This window comes from Garra rufa, chromosome 7, assembly GCF_049309525.1.
Source record: "Garra rufa chromosome 7, GarRuf1.0, whole genome shotgun sequence".
Lineage (NCBI taxonomy): Eukaryota > Metazoa > Chordata > Actinopteri > Cypriniformes > Cyprinidae > Garra > Garra rufa.
This window is the reverse complement of record NC_133367.1, coordinates 14,947,434-14,969,660: the sequence shown is the minus strand read 5'-3', so window position 1 is coordinate 14,969,660 and position 22,227 is coordinate 14,947,434. Positions and strand designations below refer to the sequence as shown.

General features: G+C 36.5%; 1 pseudogene; it reads right to left on the bottom strand.

Moving 5' to 3' along the window:
• Positions 1-22,227, bottom strand: part of LOC141337964 (NACHT, LRR and PYD domains-containing protein 3-like) — a 35,389-nt pseudogene that overhangs the window by 3,138 nt on the left and 10,024 nt on the right.

The window sequence follows — 22,227 nt, the reverse complement described above, 5'->3', positions numbered from 1 at the left end:
CTTTGAGGAAAACATTTCAGGATTTCTCTCTATATAATGGATATGTATGGCATACATTATCTGTAAATTGTTGTTATGAAAGTGAACAAATCCTTTAATGCATCATGTTTCCTTCTGGAGTGCATCAGTGAATCTTTGAACCCTTTTTAATAGTTGTGTTTGAGTCCCTCAGTTGTCCTCAGTGTGAAAAGATGGAAATCAAAATCACACAGTCACTGCTGGAAAGGGTTCAAATACGCAATAGATGCTGAAAAACTGAAGAATCTGCAGGACCTGGAGGATTTTTTCTGAAGAACAGTGCTCAGTTTAAATGTTCAGAATAAACTTGTGAGCAACCATCACAAAACAAACAAACAAACAAAAAAAAGGTTATAGTTCATCCAGGTGACCAGCTTTGAAAGGGGTTATACAGTATAAATACTTTCAGCTATTTTTTGTCTTGTGGACTAATGTAAACATCTTTAATGTCAAATATCTTACTCAGAACAGTACCAAATAAAATAGAATAACATGCATTTTGTATGATCTCTCTTATTTTGTTAAAATTATTCACAATTTCACAGATTCTGCGGGGGGTCCCCAAACTTTTGCTTGCCACTGTACATCATCATCTTATTAAACTAGTGACTCCACACTGTAAATTTAGGTCAGATTCTGATTCAGATTCTTATCGCCAGTTTAAACATTTTGTAGGCTTCACAGAGTATACTTTAAAGGAACAATATGTAAGAAATTTATGTCAGTTAATCATAAAATGGCCCTGAAATGTCATTAGACATTAAGAAATCATGTTCATTTCAAATACTTATATCACTGACAACAGTGGTCCGGCCAGGATATTGTCATTTAAAAGTGCAAGTTGCAGCCCTCAACTGATGTTATTGTTGTCATTTTGTTTTTTGGTCTGAGGCTCCACCCTTCAGCTATCCACAAATCACGAAGTCAGTAGAGTTTCGTGAGACTGGTTGCCAGCTCTGCTCTAGTTACACCTGCTGCTAAGAACGAGTCGGATAAAACGTGTAAAGTTACGAAACCTAAAAGACCTCGTTATGAATCCGAAGAATGACGTGACAAAGTCCAAAATAAAAAATAGATTTGTATAGGAGATGCCTTTGACAGATGGAGATGGCTGAAAACAGAGACGAATTTGAAGACAGATGCCAACATTGCTAATTTTCTCCTGGACAGTTAAGATTCATCTATGTTTGGCTAACTTACTTGTACTTAATGTAAATAGACATTTCAAATATTCACGACAGTCGAACAAAGGTATATATGTTCATGCAAAGTAACGTAGCGCATATGGAGGAGGTGGGGTCATCGAATTGAAAAGGTAAGGATTGTTTGGAAAATAGAAACAGCGAGTCGTCATTGCTAACATTATCAATGCGTTTCTCTGTCATTATGGTGAAACGCAGAGGAAAACAACATTAGCACGTCGATTATGGCAATGTGAAACGTAATTGAGACGTATTGAGTAGCCTAACGTTACCTCTGTAAAAATGAATGAAAGAAAGAATTGACCCTCGACTTTTGGATGCCATTTTCTACCATGTTTGTTGGTATAGGCTAAAAGCCCCGTGCTGCCGTACACAGTGGATTTTCCACGGTCGCCGTCCTAAATGCGTTCATAAAAAGCTTTATATCGCACCACTAGCAGGGTATGAAAACAATCTATGTTCCGACTGAAATGTGGTATTACAGTGCATCTTTACGAAATATTTGGCTAATCGCCAAATTACTTCGCAAAATATCTCTGGTGAAGCATAAACATAAGTAACAGAAGAAAAAAAAACTTATTGTGTAGGACTCGTCACTTCCCATTGGAAGCTCCTTGTAGCAGCCTACAGTCCTGCGGAATCCTGCAGCTTAGCTGGCAACCTCGAGTCAGGGGGGAGGGGGAGGGTATACACCGTTCTACAGTATTTTGAAAGTGATTGCAGTACCAGTTTTGGCCACAATCCTACATATTGTTTCCTTAAATACTACACACATGTAGAACACGTCTGGCAAAGTTTGCATTATTCAGCCTTAGGATGGCGCTCTAATATTGACTGGCAGGCTTTTAGCACACACAACACATGAATAAAATGTCCAAAGGATTCTTGAATTTTTAAGTAAGGGTCAGCAACAGGGTCGTTATCGCAACACTTTGCACGTGGAGGTTGCACATGCACATTTAATTTGTTTTGCAATAAGCCACAAGATGGAAAGACAAGGTCCTGGGACATTTTTAACAGTAGAAAACTAAACTAAAGAGAAGGAACACGACAGAACGCTTACACTGACAAGCGCTTGTGAGTGAGAGGGTATGAATAAGCCCAGATTGGTTTAAAAGAGCTCAAAAATAGTCAATAGTCATAACTTATGGCTTGCTAATGGAGTATCCTTTGAAAGTCTCTGCGTCTATATATATAACACTCAATCACACATTTTTTATTTTTTCATAGACACAGCAGTGAGACATTTCTGTGGTTCCTCACCTTATCATTACTGGTTCTCGTTACATCCACCTGGGAAACAAGCAATCTCTCTCTAGTCTGTCAGATGAAACCGTAGAAAACAATAGTCAGTGTTCAGAAAAAAAGAGCAAATTAGTTACTATACAAGACTTATTTATTTAGCATAAAAAATAAGTTATATTCAATTTCTGACTAGATTAATTACTGTTTTTACATGATCTTGCATAGATGAAAAAAGTTCTCCTATAGTTTAAACATGTAAGTTTGTATTGGTCAAACTGAAGCTGTAACTAAAGCAAGTGTGAAGAAATCTGATATGTTTCTTGTTAAATTCAAAGCATTTTCCTAAAGTCTGTCCAAGACTATATGTGAACCTCTTAAGTCGCTGGGGCATATTTGTAGCAATAGCCAAAAATACATAGAATGGGTCAAAATTATTGATTTTTATTTTATGCCAAAAATCATTAGTAAATTAAGTAAAGATCATGTTCCATTAAGATTTTTTGTAAAAGTCCTGCTATAAATATATCAAAATGTAATTTTTGATTAGTAATATGCATTGTTAAGAACTTAATTTGGAGAACTTTGAAGGTGATTTTCTCAGTATTTAGATTTTTTTGCACCCTCAGATTCCAGATTTTCAAATAGTTGTATCTCGACCAAATATTGTCCTATCCTAACAAATTATACATCAATAGAAAGTTTATTTATTGAGCTTCCATATTATGTATACGTCTCAGTTTTGTAAAATTTTATCTTATGACTGGTTTTGTGGTCCAGGGTCACATATGTAAATGAAGCTTTCTTTAAAAGAAATTGACTCACCTCAGTTCACAGTTTGAGACTTGCAGCACGTCAATTAGCTGCTTCTCTGAGTCTTGTATTGTATTGTTTCTCAGATCAAGCTCTTTTAGAAACTGCAGTGCTGTTGTGTTTGTCAAAGGCTGAGTTAAAGAAGAAACATCTGTAATAGCACAGTCATTCAGACTAGAAAGAGACAAACAGAAAAAACGGGAAAAATCATTTTACAAACAAATCATTTAGATTAAGAATTACACAAATATGTTCTCAGACTCTTCAGCAGAATGCATAAAGTACCTTGACTATTGAAGTGATTTTAAAGGGGTCATCAATTCTCAATGGAAGTGAAAACAACACTTATTTTACCTAGTAATAAAATGCCTCTGTTCTCCGCAAGCGATATCAGTACCTGGCCCTTTAAATTATATGAACCTCTGCTCACCCCACCCCTCAGTTCTGTGGGGCGTGTTATCACAACGCACATGGGGTGTTGCTTAGACAACAGTGGAGGGTATAGTTTGGGGAAAAATGCCAAATTTGGAAGGCTTTGAAGACACTGTACAACCCAATCATTTTGAACTGGAGTCTAACACATTATTAGAAAAAGCAATTAGCAAAGTTTCACAGAAAAATAAATTACACTCACTTCTTCTGGTTAAGATGAAGCAGGAACACAAATGGTTACAGATACATTTTTCAGCAGCTTCCTAGCAAAAACTGTTTTATACTGATTTATACTCATTTATAAAGCAGTCTGGTGGGAAATCATTTGCACAAACATGAACCCATCAGAAACAAAATGCAGCTACTGTGTCCTCAGTGGCTCTGATGTCAGTAGTAAATGACGACTGCTGTATTCGCTGTTATACCCAACAACTGTACTCCACACTCGCTTAGGCGACATTCTGATCCAGCGTCGAAACAATGGCCGACAATTTACTTCTCACTTGGTGCGGGTCTACGCTAAAACACTAGTGTCTATCAACTATCACAGGAGCGGCCTCTGTTGGTGTGACGCCACAACGATAGGCATCTGAGAATGGCTCGATATGAAAATTATTTTACTAAATTAAAAGAAAACTAATCGGTGGATCTTTGTCATTCTAGGGTGGTTGTGTACACACACTCCCAACACACATTTCAGTTCAAACTGTTTGTAAAAGTGCATGTGGCACCTGATGACCTCTTTAAAGGTCCCATATTGTACACATTTCTGGAGGTTTATTCTAGTTGTTGATGTCCTTAAGAATATATATTTGCGGTATAAGTGCCAAAATCCCTCTCAATATATTTTTACAGCTCCTTTTTTAGGAGCTCTGTCAAAAACAGGTCGATTTTGGCCCATCTAATTAATATTCATGAGCCTCTCTTCTGATTGGTCTGTTGTTTTCTGAGTGACGCACAGCCAGGCCAACCAACAGGTAACTACGGTCATGTATGCTGTAAGCGAGCTCAGAGCAATAGAGAGAGCCTAGCCTGCTGATACTCAACAGTATATTTCAGAATGATCATTAATGTTTTTTCTTTTTCAAACACCGAAAGCAGTAAGCTACATAAATGTTGCTTTAGTAAAGCCCCTTTGACAATGCGCGCTGATTCTGGAAAATTACGGGAACGAGCGCTGCGTGAACAAAAGCCAGAACCATAAAGGCAGTGTTGTAGTGATGATGCACGTTATCATGCGACTCTTCATGACGAAAAAATACGTGCAAAGTGGAACGAAGCGGCGATCGGGCGCTGAAGCACAGTTTGTTCAACAGGTTAGTTTCAGTTTAGTGAAACGTACGCGTCGCATTACATCTCACATCCAAACGTCACATTGTCTTCATAGGTTGTGTGTAAAGCACGCACAGATTCCGTGTGAAAGAGGCTGAAGTTGACGTGCCACTGGTCTCTTATATTCACGTTGTTCTGAAGCCTGTGCAATGATGTAGTTTCGACATCTATCGACTGAACAGGGTTTTCTCGGCTTGTTTTCGTGTTGTTGTTGCTTAGCAATGTTATGGACACGATATTGTCTGGGGGTGTGACAAAAGGAGGGTGGGACGGAGGTTGGTGCTCGGGGCGGTGACTGAGTAGATCGGACGTCACATCGTTACGGAAGTCACAGCGGCTCGTGAAAATGAACAGCTACTTTAAGCAGGCTGTTTGCAGTTTACTGTGGATTGACTATTTTGAAACTCATATGGTAGTTACATAGCCCCTAGACCTCAGTTATCATGAAAAAAGCCAGGAAATTTCGATTTTGACAATATGGGACCTTTAAGCATTTTGTTTCCTGTGAGTGTTACTGACCTCAATCTTTCCAGTTTACAGTCCTTCAGTACATCACATAAACGATTCACCCCTGTGTTTTTTATTTGATTCATACTCAGGTCCAGTTCTCTCAGGTGTGATGGGTTTGATTTCAGAGCTGAAGTCAGGATGAGACACTGTTCCTCTGTAATACTGCATCCACGCAGACTGAAGACAAAAAGAAAAGAAAATAAGACGACTCATACTCATGTTTAATTCCTGAGTGTGTGAGAATTAAATACTTCATGAGTAAATGTCATTAAGTCACTAATAGACCAGCAAATACTTGGAAAATTAATTTAACAAACCAAAAAAGGAACACTTGACTAGGTGCTATAAAGTATGTGCCCTGAGTTTGCTGTCTTCAAATAAACAAAACACTAAACTTAAAGGTTGCATAGAGTGGAAAACTGTATTTACCGTGGCATAGTTCAATAATAACAGTTCAGTACATAGACATGACACCACCATGAGTCTTAAAGACCATCGTTTTCTTCTTTTATAAATCTAGTGTTTGCAAAAAAACACTGAAAAATAGGTCAATCCTAACATAACATAGAATATTACAGTGGTATGCCTTGGTTTGGGCACCCCTGTAAATTTTCATCATTTTCCTTTGTAAATCCTGTATAAACACAGTGATATTTGAGAAGTGAAACCAAGTTTTATGGAAAATGTGCAAGAATTATTCAAACAAAATTAGGCATGAGCATAAATTTAGGCACCCTTGTCATTATATTGATTTCAATACCTTTAGCACTAATTATTAGAACTCAAAATTGGTTTGGTAACCTCAGTGACCCTTGACCTCCATACACGAGTGAATCCAATCATGAGAAAGTATTTAAAGGAGGCCAATTGTAAGTGTTTCTCCTCTTTGCATCTTCTCTAAAGAGTGGCAACATCGAAGCCTCAAAACAATTCTCAGATGACCTAACAACAATGATTGTTGAAAAATCATGGTTTAGGGGAAGGATACAGAAAGCTGTCTCAGAGATTTAAGCTCTCAGTTTCAACTGTGAGGAACATTCTGAGGAATTGTAAGACCAGAGGCACAGTTCTAGTTAAGGCCCGAAGTGGCAGACCAAGAAAAATCTCAGATAAGCAGAGGCGCAGGATGGTGAGAATAGTCACAGTCAACCCACAGACCAGCTCCAAAGACCTACAACATCATCTTGCTGCAGATGGTGTCATTGTGCATCGTTCAACTATTCAGCACGCTTTACACAAGGAGATGCTGTATGGACGAGTAATGCGGAAAAAGCCTTTTCTCTGCACACGCCTTGAGGTATGCTAAAGCACATTTGGACAAGCCAGCTTCATTTTGGAATAAGGTGCTATGGACTGATGAAACTAAAATAGTGTTATTTGGGCAAAACAAGGGGGTTATGCATGACGGAAAAACAACACAGCATTCCAAGAAAAACACTTGCTATCTACAGTCAAATTTGGTGGTGATTCCATCATGCTGTGGGGCTGTGTGGCCAGTGCAGGGACTGGGAATCTTGTTAAAGTTGAGGGCCGCATGGATTCCACTCAATATCAGCAGATTCTGGAGAACAATGTCCAGGAATCAGTGACAAAGTTGAAGTTGCGCCGGGGCTGGATCTTTCAACAAGACAACTACCCTAAACACTGCTCAAAATCTACTAAGGCATTCATGCAGAGGAAAAAGTATAACTTTCTGGAATGGCCATCTCAGTCCCCAGACCTGAATATTATTTAAAATTTGTGGTGTGATTAATAGCGGACTGTCCATGCTCGGAAACTATCAAACCTGACTGAACTGGAGATGTTTTGTAAAGAAGAATGGTCCAAAATACCTTCGGCCAGAATCCAGACTCTAACTGGAAGCTATAGAAAGTGTTTGGAGGCTGTTATTTCTGTAAAAGGAGGATGCACAAAATATTGAGTTCATTTTTCTTTTGTGGTGCCTAAATTTATGCACATGCTTAATTTTGTTTAAATAATTCTTGCACACTTTCCATAGGTCATATAAACTTTATTTTACTTCTCATATATCACTTTATATGATACATTTGACTAAAATATCTTATCCAGACAATCAATGATTTATAAAGGAAAATTTTGAAAATTTACAGGGGTCCCAAACTTTGACCTACCACTGTATGGAATAGTCGTGATCATTACGTCCCTAAACATTTGCATAGCCCATTCATCAGATGATCTCCAGACTGGCTATTGTGAAAAAACAAAGTGATAGAATGTATTGATAATATTTTAAATGTTTCTCTGATATCTACATAGGTACAGTATGTGGCATAGGAAAGGCAAAAAAATCTCCAGAAACAGTTTTACAAGTCCATTTACGATGAAATAGTCTGTTATTGCCTTATTTGGAATGCTCATGAATATTAATGATGAGCTCTGCTCTGATTGGCTGTTTCATAGTGCTGCTCATCTCAATAACTGGCACATGGAGGAAATATATATTTAATTACGGAGCCCCTAGCCACTTATATATGTGACCCTGGACCACAAAACCAGTCATAAGGTTGAATTTTACAAAACTGAGATATATACATCATATGGAAGCTCAATAAATAAGCTTTCTATTAATGTATGGTTTGTTAGGATAGGACAATATTTGGCCGAGATACATATATTAGAAAATCTAGAGTCTAAGGGTGCAAAAAAAAATTCAAAATACTGAGAAAATCACCTTTAAAGTTGTCCAAATTAAGTTCTTAACATGCATATTACTAATCAAAAATTACATTTTGATATATTTATAGTAGAAATTTTACAAAAAAATTTCATGGAGCATGATCTTTACTTAATTTCCTTATGATTTTTGGCATAAAAGAAAAATCAATAATTTTGACCCATACAATGTATTTTTGGCTATTGCTACAAATATACCCCAGCAACTTAAGTCTGGTTTTGTGGTCGAGGGTCATATATATATATATATATATATATATATATATATATATATATATATATATATATATATGTGTGTGTATATATATATATATATATATGTGTGTGGTTTCTTGAGTCTGCCGATTTGAATCCGTGACATTTTACTCTCACTATTGTGATTGCATGTGCTCTGAGTAACGTTATGCTGCAGTGATACGAGTACTTACCACACAAAATGCATGTTAGTGATGCTCAGGATCTGTAAATCATTCGCCATCATCAGGGCAGTCATCTCTATGTTTATGTGGTAAGTGCAATGTAACAGGCTACTGCTAGCATTAAGCTAACCATGTCCCTTCAGTGGCTATCCTTATTTTACTGATATATGGACGTTACTGATGATTGGGCTGAGCAAATGTTGGGGGCGTAACTATAGTGTTATGTTGTAATTTACCTATTTTTCAGTGGTCTTTTGCAAACACCAGAATTATATAAGGAGGAAATGGTCTTGTTTGAGACTCTGTCTTGTACTGAAATGTTATTATTCAACTATGACGAGGTAAATAAAGTTTTCCATTCTATGGCACCTTTAAGTGAAGGGATGGGTTGGTGTTTGTACTCAGAAAGGCAAGGAAAACAAATAATGTGTTCTAATAAAATAAGGCGAGCCACTAAAGGGACATGGTTAGCTTCTTGCTAGAGCTAATGTTAAATTGCAGTACATAGGATTCACTTACCAAATAAATAGAGAGATGACTGTGGATGATGGAGAATGATTTGCAGATCCTGATCACTGCTGACAGCATCTAAACTTGTCAAATGCGGTAAGGCCTGCCGCTCTATTATAACCTTACACAGAGCACGTGTGATCGCCAATCTCAAAAGTGAAACTGAAAAGTTATCGTGCATTCAAAATGGCAGTTATAATGACCCGAATATAAATAGCGGCTCCAGCTCCCTAATAAAATATATAATTCTTCTGTGTGTTTCCATACAGCTGTGTGAAAGCGAGCAGCTATGTAAGACAGCCAATCGGAGCAGAGCTCCTCATTATTATTCAGTAACCTTCCAAAAAAAGGCAATAACAGACCATTTAATTCTAGGGACAAATCCTAGGGTTGTAAATGGAGCTGTAAAACTGTTTCTGGAGACTTTTTACCCTTATATGTCAAATACCTTCTATGTAGATATCAGAGAACAATTTAAAATATTGCATCAATGCATTCTAAGGCACCTTTAAACTTAACTCAAACTGTCACTGCTGTACAGTATAATGATACTAACTATAGTTTCTCCAGCTTGCATTGTGGGTTCATCAGTAGATCACTGAGGTTTTTCACTCCAGAGTCTCCTAGTTCATTCATACTCAGGTCCAGTTCTCTCAGGTGTGATGGGTTTGATTTCAAAGCTGAAGTCAGAGCTGAACAACCTTCATCGGTCACATCACAGCATCTCAACCTCCAATGAATTAAGAGACAAAATATTAATTATGTACCTTTCAAACACCAAAACTCTTTTCTCTTACTTGTGTGTGGATGTTCCTCACCTCAGTCTCTCCAGTTTACACTGTGAATCCTTCAGTATATCACATAATCGATTTATTCCTATGTTGTATATTTTATTCTCACTGATGTCGAGTTCTCTCAGGTGTGATGGGTTTGATTTCAGAGCTGAAGTCAGGATAAAACTCTGATCTTCTGTAAAACAGCATCTACTCAGTCTTAAGACAGAAAAGCAAAAGACAATTAATAAGATCCATGATGGCTCTGAAGAGATTGAATAGCTATTGTCGCGATGATTCTGTGTTCTGAAAACAGTTTTTTTCTTTCCATTTTTAAACCATTTATTTCTTTTTTTATTGTTACAGCTAAATATCTACAATTAGTATTGTTATCAAACACTTTAAAATGATTTACTATTTAGCAGTACTGGGAAGATTGCTTTCAAGTTCAAGTACATAGAATAGGGCAAATCAATACATTCTGAACAATTTACTGCCAGTGTGTGACGATTATGTGATTGTGTAGTCTATAAAGTAATTAAAAATTATACAATCTATAAACTGTAATAAGCCTTTTAAATGCAATGTCATCTAATAATTGATGTTCGCAACAGTGATTGTCTGTCGACTTTTAAAAAACGTCTTAAGACACATCTTTTTATACAGGCTTTTTTATAATATATTTTATTGAGTCCTTAATGCACCTCATTTCTATATGCGGACTGTTTACTGTGTGTTTTTGTTTTATGTAGTGATTTGTATCTTTATTTATTTGTATTTTTATTTGCTTGTGAGGTGACCTTGGTTGTTTTGAAAGGCGCCATCAAATAAAAATAAAATGTATTATTAATAACAAGTACTTATTTTTTTGGAATCTGATTATGTTACTATCCAGCAATGCTAGTTTGACAATTCCTATTTGAATTGTGTGTTAGTACGGTTAGCATAGTATAATCATACTAACTGTAGTTTCTCCAGCTTGCATTGTGGGTTCATCAGTAGATCACTGATGTTTTTAAATCCAGAGTCTCCTAGTTCATTCAAACTTAGGTCCAGCTCTCTCAAATGTGATGGGTTTGATTTTACAGCTGAAGTCAGATCAAAACAATCTTCATCTATCATATCACAGTATCTCAACCTACAAAGAGATATGAAGGCAAAAAATATAAAAGAAACTTTATTTTATTCTTTGATTTTTTCATGCTCTTTTCGATATCTTTCACCATATCACACAATAATAAAGTATAAATATTATACATATAAAAATAAATATTATATAAATATAAAAAATAATAAACAACTGAATACAATCACAAATATAATGTGTGAATTTAGCCTTTTCACAAGATACTGAATATAAGGTGTCATGGTACAAATTGTTAAAGTGACTTTAATCGTTTTAATTGTTGTATGTGAATGCTACTGACCTCAATCTCTCTAGTTTACATTGCGAATCCTTTAGTACATCACATAAATGATTCACTCCTGTGCTTCTAATTTGATTCTCAGTCAGGTCCAGCTCTTTCAGGTGTGATAGGTTTGATTTCAGAGCTGAAATCAGTACGATAAACTGTTCTTCTGTAATTCTGCATCCCCACAGACTAATTACAGAAAGAGAAAGAACAGTGTTTCAAATTTATAATGTGCATCTTAGTGAAGAGCTTCTGTAAATTTTGGGCATAGTAGTTTGTCATATAACGTTTGTCACAGTAGTCAAGTATGCTTTTTTTTTTTTTTAACCCTCTGGGCCTCTTTTATGTTTTGAATTTTTAAAAATCGTAGCTTCATCAGAATGAGATGACACTTGGTGACTTTTGTTGCATTAGCTATGTGAGTACAAAAAAAAATCAGTGACATGATTCGGATATGTTAAAGGGTCAAAAAAAAAAATAGTCACACTTGGCTCCTTCGCGGTCAGAAATGACCGACATAGGAAATGAATGGGAAATACGAAAAAATGTGATAATTCAGATAATCTTTTGGTAATACAAGCTACAAATGAGCAACTGTGCTGAAAAGAAGTGTTCAGCAAGCAAGGACTGACACTCTAAAATAACAAAAGTACAGAACTGACACACACACGCACACACACGCGCACACACACACACACACACACACACACACACACACACAGACACACACACAGACACACAGAAATAAGCAGAAAAATGCAAAACCTGATATTTATCCAATCAAAAAAATATCTAAACCTTGCCAAAATTTATCTTTTAGAATGTCTGAATATATTTCTAAATGCAAAGCCTAATAAAATGAAGAAACAGTAAAAAGAAAAAAAACAATAGGAATCCCAAAGCCCCTGTATATATGTATATAGGGAGATACAGGAGTTTACATGGCATTACACAAGTTTTTATTTTTTATGCCACTAGATGGTGCAATTTTCACTTTAAAAAAATGGATTTTAAATGCTTTTACTCTATTTTAATGTGAAATGTTGTATTTATTGAAAAATAATAAATACATAATTAATTTAAAAAATATAATATAAAATATAATTCCACTGGGAAAAAATTGCTCATTAAAACTGTATAAATATTGCATAGATTCATAAAAAATGCTCAAAATTCTAAATAATAATTACAAAATATTATTGAACAAAAATATATTTAATTGATTTTCCTGAAGAAAAAAAAAAGTTACTTTTTAAGGCTTCGGTCACTTTTGACCGCGAGGGAGCCAAGTGTGACCCCTTAATGAGGAGGCCCAGAGGGTTAAATATTAATTTTTAAGTGCTGTACAGTATAATGATACTGACTGTAGTTTTTCCAGTTTGCATTGTGGGTTCATCAGTAGATCACTGAGGGTTTCAAGTCCAGAGTCTCCTAGTTCATTCATACTCAGGTCCAGCTCTCTCAGGTGGGATGGGTTTGACTTCATGGCCGAACTCAAAAGAAAACAACCTTTATCTGTTATGTAACAGAATCTCAACCTACATTGGTAAGACAGAGAACAAATAATGTAGATTTAGGTTCTTCACAATATACTGATTATCAAGTGTTTTGGTTTAACCTGTAAAAGTGATTTTAATGATTTTGATTCTTGTATGTGAATGTTAGTGACCTCAATCTCTCCAGTTTACAGTGTGAATCCCTCAGTATGTCACATAAGTGATTCACTCCTGTGTCTTTCAGTTCATTCCCACTGAGGTCAAGCTCTCTCAGGTGTGATGGGTTTGATTTCAGAGCTGAAGTCAAAATGAAACACTGTTCTTCTGTAATACTGCAAACACACAGACTGAATACAAAGAGAGACAAATAGGTCTCAGATCTACGTTCATCATTTGCATTACAACTGAATTTTAAATACCACTAAATATTCTTTCTATTCAAAATTAAATCCATTCACACCAACTTCAAGACTGGCTCCTCTGTGTCAATGTCACCCTTGGTTTGTTCAAATGAGTTTAGGTCTGTTGTTCACTTTCTTCTCAGTAACATGTTTTGTCTGATGTGCAATGAGCCAGTCAATAAATACTACAAAAATATATAACCTATTGTTAGTTTGTTAGCTATTGCATTAACTATTGTTAACAAATAAGACCTAATTGTAAATGTTACCATCTTCTCAATATTGTCATAACTCACTTTAGTCTCATAAACCAACATTCAAACATACCACAAACTACACAACTAAAAGTTAAAAAGAAAGATTGTGTGTGAAAAAAACTCATACTGATCACACATGCTCTTGCCACAGTTTTATAGTATACACTGCACCAAAATAAGAAATCTTGCAGTCATGAATAGTTGTGTTGTGAAGAAAGTATTTTTTTATCAGTCTGTAAAAAAAAAAAAAGATCTCTATGTTTATAGAGCAGCTTTTTTTTTTTTCAAAATTCATCACTTATTTGAGTTTTCTAAGACTATAACAAAAACACTGCTCTCCCTTTAGGAAAAAAGTAAATAATTATATGGCCAATCATTACATCTCTCTTTTTTTTCATTCTGCTTTTAATTCTGTGTAGTTTCAACGTTTAATACATAGCTTTGTGTGATGCTGAGAAAAAAAAAACTGCTCTCACTCAAATCAGAAATATTGACTAGTAATTTAACATTACAAGTAGTCATGTAACATGTTAAATGATATAATATACTCACATCAGTGTGTTGAGTTGACAGTGTTTATCCTGCAGTAGAGCAGCGATCTGATTCACTCCTGTGTCTCCTAGTTTATGTCCACTTAGATTCAGCTCTCTCAGGAATAATGGATGTTTACCCACAATTCTAGTCACATACTGACAGGCTTCATCTGCAGCAGAACCCAAAAATCTAAAGGGTAAATGAAAAAGGATTCAAGAATCCTTTATAGATCTTAGGCAAAACAAGTATATCTACGGACAATAGGATGAAGAAATAAATATGTTCACTTGAATAAGTGCTGGATTTTCATCCACCTTAGAGAACTCAATATAGGTTAAGAGAATTAACATTTCTACAAATAACATGCCTGCATATCATTCATTTTATAAAATTTCATAATGTCTCCTCACCTCAGTGTCTTTAGTTGGCAGTTTGGATTCTGTAGTAAATCACTGAGCTCCTCCACTCCTGATTGTCCATGATTATTCCCTGTGAGATCCAGTTCTATCAGGTGTGAAGGGTTTGATCTCAGAGCTGAAGCCAGAGCTTTATAACCTTCTTCAGTGATATGGCAGTTTGAAAGTCTGGAACAGGAATAAAAATGCAACATTCAGTTGCTTAATATAGTTGTTCTAGAAATCAGTAGCTTATGAATTTTTAATTTTGTTTCTTATTCAAATACAAAGCAAAACTTTTGAATTTGATGGTAAACAAAATGTCAATAGAATCCATGGATTTGAGCAAAAAAATAAATAAATTATCCCTGTGGCTGGTGATGATACACTGAGGTATTAAGACAAGAAATTACCATTTTGTATAGTTGCTATGCATTGGGCAAACAATGAGTGACATATGCCTTCCACCTGTGCATCAACTATGCAAGAGCACATCGACACATCACAGGCTGGCTGTTGTGAATACGGTCAGGACAATTGGAAATAGTGGTGAATCAGAGGTAAAAAAAAAAATAAAATAAAAAAAATACACATCCAAGCACTGTTCAGTTTCTTGCACAGACCAATCGTTTTGTGTCTTAACACCTAAGTGTATCGCCACGAGCCACAGAGCTTAATTTGGTTTTGTCAGTGTATGTTCTTTGACTCTCAAAGCTGTTTTTTGACTCTCAAAGATCCCATTGACTGTCATTTTATGACTGACAGAGTGCAACGGTTTGAGTTAAAAATAACCTGGATGTGCTGGGGGTTAGCAGATAAACATTACATTTTTATTTTTAGGTAAACGATCCCTTAAACCATGTAGAATCATGGTGAGAGATACTCTGATTAACATTTCATTTTAGCGAACCTGTGATGAAAGAAAGCAAACCAATTATGTCAAGAGGGCACACAGAAGGCTCCGCTCATTTTTTTTTTTTTTTTTATATTTACAGATGCTCTATTACTAATTCAACTGTGGGGATTAAGACTGGTGCAAATGGTAAGCAAGTGCTGCTTCATTTATGGTTTACACATCCATAATCCTATCTTTTCTAGAGATTTTGTTTTTGAATGGCAATGGACAAAAACAGATTATGGTCACATTTGCTTTAGCATACATGTCAGTTGATCATTAGATAATCTTTATATTATGTTTGAGCACAGCTTTTGCCCCGATACAGGCGATGTGACACCACAGATTTTTGATGTCAGTTTTGTGATTAACAAACAAAGTCACCTGAGTTTCTCCAGTTTACAGTTCTCTTTCAGTCCATCAGAGATCAGCATCGTCCCTGAATCCTGCAGATTATTATTGCTCAGGTCAAGCTCCTTCAGACTGCTGGAGTCCAAACTGAGAACTGAAGTGAGAGCTGAACAGCTTTCCTCTGTTAGATCACACTTACTGAGGCTGGAAGTAATTAATAATAATAAAAATAATAATAACAATGACAACAACAACTAAAAAAAAACTAAGGATAATTATCAGTTTCATTATAGCTGCAGTAAGTGAGGGTGCTGAGAGTAAGGCTGATAAACCCACTATTCTTATGCTAGTTGCTGTTAGTTTTAGATAATATCTTGACTAAAGCTTGACTTGTCCAATCAGTGAGAGTCATTCAAACTGTCTTTTTAGACTAACAGTTAAAAGTGTAGTTTTCTAGCTGTGTTTTCAAAAAAACGTATACTCTTTTAACTACTGGTAATGACAATTAGACATTGCCAGTGAAAGAAAACTAAATGAAGCACTTAACATTTTGCCCATATTTTTGAACAAAAGATACTGCATTAGTCCTTTAATGTACAATTATAATCAAACAGTGCATTATTTAGATAAACATTCTTAAAAAATTGTAAACAAAATCATGCCTGTAGTTTTGGTTAAGAGTTTTTTTTTTCTTTTGTTACACAGCTTACCTAAGTATCTCCAATTTACACTGTATATTCTTCAGTCCAGTACAAAGCAGCTTTACACCTGAATCCTGCAGGTTATTATTGTTCATGTTCAGCTCTTTCAGATTAGTATCTGATCCAAGAACTGTAGCCAAAGCTGAACAGCTTCTGTCTGTTAAATCACAATCATTCAATCTACAAGAAAAAAATATAAATATATATCACGAACATCACCAAAGAACATGGAACAAATAACAATTTACAAAAAAAAAAAAGAGAAAAAAGAAATTACAAAATGTATTAAGCAACTTACAGTGCTCTTTTGGAGGTTTTTATGACCGCTGATAGTCTTACGAGACACTCGTCTGATTTCTTGAATTTCTGAAGCTCAAACTCCTCCAGCTCCTCCTCTGATGTCAACAACACAAAGACCAAAGCAGACCACTGGGCAGGTGAAAGGTCAGTAGATGAGAGACTTCCTTTGCTGAGGTCTGAATCTCTTTCACAAGAGTATGATCATTCAGTTCATTCAGACAGTAAAACAGATTGATGGATCTCTCAGTGGACAGATTAGCTTCTAATTTCTGCTTAATATACTGAACTATTTCCTTTTTGCTCTGGTCATTGTCATCTTGCTGTGTCAACAGACCTCGAAAGAGCAACTGATTGGACTGAAGTGACAAACCGACAAGGAAGCGAAGGAAAAGGTCCAGGTGTCCATTATCACTTTTGAGTGCCTTGTCCACTGCAGTCTTGAGCAAATCAATCATGGTTTCATTTTTGGTTTCCTGTTCTGTAGAGTCTTGATCAAACACATTTTTTTTGTTGCAGTCTAGAAACAGATGTGCATAAAGGGCTGCAATGAACTCTTGAATGCTCAAGTGAACAAAGCAGTACATGGTACCAAGAACAATCCCTTTTTCCTCCTTAAAGATCTGGGTACACATGCCTGAATACACTGATGCCTTATAGACGTCAATACCACAGGCTTCCAGATCTGTGTCATAGAAGATCACATTGTTTTTTTCCAGCTGTTGAAATGCCAGTTTCCCCAGTGAAAGTGTAGTGTCTTTATCCCAGGAAACATCTGCTGCATATTTTCCATCATACTTTCGTCTGCTCTGCAGGATCTGAAAGTGGAGAAAATGTGTGTACATTTGTGTCAGAGTCTTGGGAGTGTCTTCAGTATTTGATTCCTGTAGTGTGTTGGAGGCGTCATCAGTCTGATTGCTTCTTACATTATTTTGTTTCTGCTCCAAAATGTTCTGGAGGACAGTGGCTGAAATCCAGCAGAAGATTGGGATGTGGCACATTATAAAGAGGCTCTTTGATTGTTTAATTTGAGCAATGATGTCTCTGGCCTGATTCTCATCTGTGAATCTTTTTTTGAAGTACTCTTCCTTTTGTGCATCATTGAATCCTCGTATCTCTGTCAGCCGGTCGATACAGTCAGGAGGAATCTTGCTGGCAGCTGCTGGTCTGGTGGTGATCCAGATGAGAGCAGAAGGGAGCAGATTTCCCTTGATGAGGTTTGTCAGGAGAACATCCAGAGAGGCTGCTGCTGATACATCACTCCACATCTCATTACCATCAAAGTTTAGAGGAAGACGAAATTCATCTAATCCATCAAGGATGAACAGGAATTTTAACTGATTTCTTCTTGCAAGGTTCAGTCCTTTTGTCTCTGGGAAAAACTGGGTTATAAGGTCTATCAAACTTTGCGGTTCTTTCTCCTTTATGTTCATCTCTCTGAATGGAAGAGGAAATATGAAGCCAATGTCTTGATTTTCTTTTCCTTCAGCCCAATCCAGAATAAACTTTTGCACAGAGACTGATTTTCCAATGCCAGCAACACCTTTTGTCAGAACAGTTCTGATCTCCTTGTCTTGTTCAGGTGCTTCAAACAAATTTTTGCATTCAACCTGTATCTCCTGTGATTCATGACGCCTGGAAGCGACTTCAATCTGTCTGACTTCATGTTCAGTATTGACCTGTTCACTACCACCCTGCGTGACATAAAGATCTGTGTAGATGTTATTCAGAAGTGTAGAGTCACCTTGTTTTGCAATTCCTTCAAACACACATTGATATTTCTTCTTCAGGCTAGATTTTAGCTGATGAATGAAGAACAACTCATCTATATAAAAAAAAAAAAAAGAAATTAGTATTAAATTTCTCTCCTACATTTGTAATGATGGTTATGAATATCTTGCCTTCTAGATTATTGGCAGCTCCATCTTGCTTTATCTCTCTCAGGAAGTGGAGTGTGAGATCAAGAGCTGCTTCTTTGATACGACGTCTATTATCATTAAAGTCCTTTACAAAGTATTGTGTTTGCTCTTTTTGTAAAATTTTCATAAACTTGTTGAGCTCATACTTTAGAAATGTGATTATTTTGCACTCAAGATCCTACAAACAAAGCAAGAACAATTGAACAAAATTATAAATCCATTTTCTATTAAATGTTGTGATCATATTTGATCACACGCCTCGTTCAGGTAAGACCAGCTCAAGTAATAGAATGTCTATTTTTCAGGTAATAATAAAGCAAGTGATACTATGCCTGTTTTGTTTTTTTTTGTCCACTGAATATTGCACAGGCTTCACAGTAATCCAGTGTCAAACTTAAACCATTTATTGAAATGATCAAGAAATAAACAGTGATTTTTTTTTTTACTTTTGGTCAGCTTTCGTACCTATAGATCGGTGTTTATTATTTCTGCTAAAAAAAGTGGTTCCACCAGTACTTTGTGCTATTTTTTTTCACTTCTTATTATATATTTACAATTTATGTGAATAGCATATGTTTTCAGAAGATCTGCACTTTTCTTTCACAAACAAATCAACATGGGTTTGATACTGAAACTTTTTCACTTTTTTTGCAGCTGTCTACTCAACAATTCTATGGATTAGGGATGTTAACCGATGACCGTTTGACCGATGGTTGACCGTATCAACGTTAACCGGTCAAAGTTGTCGGTAGTCGGTTAAAAAAAAAAGTGCCGGTGCATCTTTTACGCATTCTGAAGGTGCCTGTTTTATCCATTGGTTTTATCATGTTGCAGTCTATTAGGCAACATTCCGCATAAGATGGGCTTAGATTTGGAAATACATTACATCTATATTTCAGTGGTAACCGATAAGGTGATGATGATCATCATCTTTCTTTATTTTGGTTAGCACTACCTCAACTAAAGCGGCGTCTCTTCGGAGCTGTCATTTTCTCAAATGAGCCGTGGCAATGTTTCAAATGAGCTTCTAACCTAGACAAATGCCTTTATTTTCAAAGCGATCACCTTGTACCCAAACCATTTGAAACTAAGGAGCCATTTGTCCTACGATTACATACAACAAGCTCTTCGGCGTCGCGTTTGCGGGACTCATGTTTCGCGCTGTAGGGGATTTAAAAAAAGTGACGTGAGTGGCAGTGTGTGTGTGTGTGTGTGCGGGAGGTAGAGCGGCAGAGAGAGGCCGCGATCACACCGAACGCGTTTTTGCAGTTGGAGGCGCCTCTTTTGAATGGTTTTCTGTTGGCAGTGAGCGTTCTACGCGCTGCTTATGCGCCCCAGGTGCCTCGCGTTTTTGCAGGAGCGCTCTGAGCGCGTGAAGTTGAAAAAAAAAATCAACTCTGAGCGGAAAAACCATAGATATATATACGTAGATGCCTCATTAGCGACTGTTTCTATGGGCCGTTATACGTAAGCCATCCGCCATTTCACTGCGGTCTACTTGACGTCATTCACCCACAGATCTCATAGTAATCACTGAAATTTCGAAAAGCCACAGTCCTGCACAGCCGTTGGTCTGCGAACCTACAGTATGGTGAATGACGTCAAGTGGACCGTTCCAATATGGCGGACGCATCTACGTGCTTGGAGCGGTCCAATGCGGTATCTATGTATATATATCTATGGGAAAAACGCCCAACGTCATTCGCGTTCTTTTCCATTGTCCAATCGAATGAATGGAGAGGCGGGCCTTCTGTTGTGGTGACGGAATTTTACGGTTGCTTAAAAAGTCCGGAGACTGCAAGAAATAGAGGAGAAACCTTTTGTGTCTATCGTGGGTAACCCGGAGCTGTATTATTTAGGGTCTCTGCTAATATGACAGTTTACTTAACAGCATAAAACTAAGATTTTAGAGTGCTCGCGCTATAATCCTTTGATTTGACTGACAGGACAGCTGTTTTGGTCGTTGCTTAGCAACATAAAAAAAATGCAGCACCCTCTTTTATTAAAAGTCACAAAAAAAAAAAAGGCAGTGCTGTGCGCCTCGCGTTTTTAGAACTAAAAGACGCGTTCGGTGTGATGATGCGACAGAGTTGCGAAATTGCAGGCGCGGCTCGAAATGGCTGTTATTTCAAATAGCGTACCATATTTTAAACTAATCGGTTAACCGGTTTCAACCGGCTAATGAGGCTCGGTGGTCGGTCAAGAAATTTTTTAGTTTTCGCCATCCCTACTATGGATAGAGGTCGGTTTTTGTTGTGCCAGCTGACCCTATCGAGGGTTCTGACGAGGAAGACAACAAGATTTTTTTTTCCTAAATAAATATTCTGTTAAGTTTTTGTGTGTGTGTGTGTGTGTGTGTGTGTGTGTGCGTGTATGTTTATGTAAAAAAAAAAAAAAATATATATATATATATATATATATATATATATATATATATATAAACATTTTATTTTAATGTGTAAATTGTTCCTAAATAAATATTCTATGAATATTATATATGTTTTATATATTTAATAAAATAATTTGAAAACTCATTTGAAAAATAAATATTGGCCACAATTATTGCCAGTAAAATATCTCTGAAGTATATTCCCATTAATATATATATATATATATATATATATATATATATATATATATATATATATATATATATAAAATATCTCTGAAGTATATCCACATTAATATATATATATATATATATATATATATGAGGACGACAACAAAGGCCAAATTCTCTTAATCTTCCATCACAGGGAGTAAAACCAAAGAATGTAGTTTTGATGTGCAGAAAAAGTTTCTTAAGCTTCACAAAATAGAGAGTGACTGTAAGACAAGAGCTAAGGCCTTGGCGTCCCCATTCCCACCATCAGGGCAATAATTAAGAAGTTTCAATCAACTCAAGATGTTACAAATCTGCCTGAAAGAGGTTGAATGTCTATATCATCCTAATGCACGATAATGAGGAGTGTTTCAGTGGCCAAAACAATGATCCAAAACAAACATAAAAATCAACACAAAATGTGTCACTGAGTACAGAATGAAGCTTCTATCATGGCCATCCCAGTTCCCTGACCTGAATCCTGTACATAAACTGAATAGAAGTAGTACCAACATAAAGCTGGCTTGAGAGAGATTTTGTATAAAGAATGGACGTTGCCAATAATAGTGGATATACTGAATTTTTTGAATGAAAGAGCAAAAGGATAAATTATGCGGATTATTTACAGCCACCATTGCTCATCTTTACCAAGGGTGCCAATATCAGCGGAGGGCAATGTATGTGTGTGTGTGTGTGTGTGTGTGTGTGTGCTGACAAACTGCCTGGGAGCTCCTCAGTGGTGAAACTCCTCCTCCTTCAATCAGTGGAGAACCAGGTGGAACAAATCTGAGGCAATCTGAGCATGCCAGTACCTGGCTCTGTTGTTGTCTTTAAACCACAGTGAAAGGAGCATTTATAGCACCACTAGACCAAGGAAACTTCATCTTTGTCATCAAGGTGACTGTGCAAAACCAAGCCCTCCACAAAACAGTGAAGGACAGCCGGTAAGCACCATATTGGCCATGTTTGGCTAGACTGACTTGAGCAGTGCAGCGCAAATGATACTCTGGAAAACACAGACT